The following is a 3,372-nucleotide window of genomic DNA, read 5'->3' on the forward strand; positions in this document are numbered from 1 at the left end:
AGGCTTCACAGCAGGAATGCTGTGACAGTGTTTCATGTCAGAGCATTTTTAGTTCCCCAGGAGTGCACGCATTTGGGAGCGGGTCTCAGTCAGGATGAGCTCCCACATCAGATCACAGCCACTAGCCTCTCTGGTATGAGGCCCTTGCAAAGCCCAGCCCACTCTGCCTGTCTCCTTCTTTTATGGTAAGTTCTCAGGAAGCCCTCTTGGGTGTCCGCATATCACACACACACACACACACACACACACACACACAGATGCGCACAGCCTGGCCTCCAAAGTCCCCCCACCTCCACCATCTGAAACACCTGAACCCAACAGTGGACAGGGTTCAAAGCATTTTCTTGGGTTTCATCTCAGTTTCAGTGCCAATCAGCAGATACAAATGGCTCCTTGCAGAGAGAGGAGGCTCGAACTTCACAGTCCTGAGTCAGGGGAAGGGCAGCTCCTGCCCAGCTGACCCTGAAACATGCATGTTACCATAAAACTTCCAATCACAGCCATTTGTTTATCTGTAAAGGTGTCAAGCATTTACAGGTTATACTGCTCAGAGCTCTTGGTTTTAAGTGTCAGAAGCCCAACTAAAAGCAGTTTAGACAGAACGAGGAACTTAATGGCTCAATGACCAAACTGTAGAAATGACAGGGATGGCTCATGGAAACAGAGACAGGTGGAACCAGGGCCTCATATCTCTGCTGGTCCCTGCATGAAAGCTTCAGTTGCTCCTTTGCTTCAGCTTTGTCCCTGTGGAAGGGATATGGCCCCTTGAAAATTCCTCAGATGAGGAAGGACTTTCTCCCAGGCAGAAGGTTGGCCCAGATGGAGAAAGTTTCCCGTCCTTGGGGACCGAGGGAATGAAGATGGGAGAATGATCCCTTTTCAGAGAGTGGGGAGTGGGAGGCTGGGGATGGGGATTCCTTCCCTAGAAACAGGGGCAGGATTCCCCAACACAAAGAGTTCAGCCTAGCCTTCACTAATTCATTCAACAAACAGACATGGGAAGGCCTATGACGTGCAGTGATGCCACAGACATCGTGGCAAGGCTGCAGAGAAAGTGATCAACATGAAGACACAGCTCTGCCCTGAGACCTTGCGCTTTATTGCAAATACTTCAACAAGGTAACCAAAAGAGAGGGAGGTACTGTGGGACACCCAACCTAGTCTAGGGGTATCAGGGAAGGCTTCCAGGAAGCAGTGACTTCCAAGTTGATACCCGGTGGACAAACAAGCATCAACCAGGTTTTGGCTTGTTTTTTGGCGGGGGATGGGGGGAGTGTGGTGGGATGGAGACTGGAATGAACATTCCAGCCAGAGAGAACAGCTCTGAACTAAAAGATCAATGTGTGAGGGCTGCGAAGAAAACCACGGTGAGGAGGAAGCAGACTGGAGCACTGGCATGGAGGACATTGTGGGCCAGAATGGATTTGATCCTGAGGGCAATGGAGAGCCATGGAAGGTCTAAGGAAGAGAGCAGTGGCACTGTCTGATTTCCCAATTGTGAGATCACTTGGGTCCCTGGGTCAAGGTAGAGAGGTACACCTCCCACACCAGTGGAGAGAACATTTTGAATCAGTTTTGCTCTCAGTTTTAGAAGCTTAGACCTAAAAATAATTAGAGAAAATACCTCAAAGAAACAGCCTGAAAAGGAGTGGTTACAGAAAGGGGGATAGGTGTCCTTGTGTTAAGCAAAGAATGAGTGGCCAGGGAAGTGAATCACCTGAGGGTGGGCATGCTCCCCACTGTGCTGGTAAGCTGGTGGGAGGGATTCCAGGAGCCGTCTCTCATCCCCCAAGGACTCTGGTTGGTGACAACGGGGGGCCCCCCTGCCTTCTTGCTGGGTCTCCACTTCTCCATCTGCAGGACTTGCCAAGGTTGGGTGCAGGAGGCTGGGGGTTGGGTGGGAAAGCTGCTAAATCCTCCTTAAGTGAGCTGCGGGGGTGGAAGAGTTCTCTAGTCTCTTCTCCTGGAAAGGATTCTGTATCCTGTGGCCCCACAGTATGGAGGCAAATGGCTAAGTCCGTGGAGCGCATCCGGGGCCAAGTCCAGACTGAGTCTAGGTGGTTTTCCTGAAGAAGAAAAAGGCCTCTGCAGGAGGGGGTGGAAGCTGAGAAAGAGTGAAGGGGTCATTTGGTTACTCCCCAGTCTTGACATTCATCACACACGCACACTCTGTGCCGAGGGTGCTGGGGACCAGAGAATCACACCCAGCAGCAGCGGGGAGAGGGGCTGAACTGTGAGACTTGGGGGAGGGGAGAGGCAGGCTGGGCCTTGAAGGTGCAGGGCAGGGTCGTGTGGCCTTCAGGACAAGTTAGGAGAGAGGCAACCCTCCCCCTCTGTAGCTTCACACCGCGCCTCCACTACAGTCCTTCTGCCCGCTGGGCGCTCCAGCTGGTGGGTCTCGGCTCTCCAAAGGCTCTTTCTCTCCGCCCCTTAGCCTCTGTTCCTCTGTTGTGTCTGTCCCTGGCCTTGTCTCACTGAGACTGACCCTCCGTGTGTGTCTGTCTCACTATCACTGCCCTGTTTTGTCTCATCTGTCTCTTCATCTCCATCACAATCCTTTCCAACCGTGTCTCTTCCCTGTGTTTTCTGTCTCCATGCCTGCCTCACTTGCTTTCTCTGTCCCCCTCTCTGTCTCTCTCTTATCTTTGTCTCCTCTATCTCTGCCTTGTCCCACCTCCTTCCCTTCCTTCCTCTTGTACATGTTTCACCTTTGTCGCCACCTCTGTCCCTGTCTCCCTCTTGCCGCCCCCCCCCCCCCCCCCCCCCCACTTCACCTTTGTCGCCACCTCTGTCCCTGTCTCCCTCTTGCCGCCCCCCCCCCGCCCACGTCTCCAATCTCTCTCTCTCGTCCATGTCTCATCCTTCTCTCCATCTGTGTACCTGTATCTCTCTTGTCCCTTTCTCCATCTTTCTCCATCACTGTTTCTGTCCCTTTCTTTCCCTGTCTCCGTCTCTGTCTCCTCTCTTCATCCACATCCTCTGTCCCCATCTCAGGCCCCGTCTCTTCCTCGTCCTTGTCTTCATTCCCCCTCCTGAGCCATCTCCGTGGTCCCTTCCGGGATGGGACCTCGCTGGGGGCGGGGCCGAGGGACTGGATCGGAATAACTCGGTTATCAGGACGAATTGAATTAACTTCTTCACACGAGCGCCGCCGGGCCTGTTTCCCCTCCCTTCTGCGGGGCCGCAGGTGGGGAGGCCAGGGAGAGGGGTCGGGACCCTACGGCTGGGCACGGTGCATAGACTGAAGGTCTGGTCCGGATTGGGGCGGGATGGGGGACTCTAGGGATGGGGCCCCGCGCAGCCTGCCCTGCACATCCCGAGCTCTAAGAGGGCGGCGGCGACCCTTTGGGGTGGGGGTCGGGGGCGGCTGGG

This window comes from Lipotes vexillifer, unplaced genomic scaffold, assembly GCF_000442215.2.
Source record: "Lipotes vexillifer unplaced genomic scaffold, Lipotes_vexillifer_v1.1 scaffold557, whole genome shotgun sequence".
In the NCBI taxonomy this organism is placed as follows: Eukaryota; Metazoa; Chordata; class Mammalia; order Artiodactyla; family Lipotidae; genus Lipotes; species Lipotes vexillifer.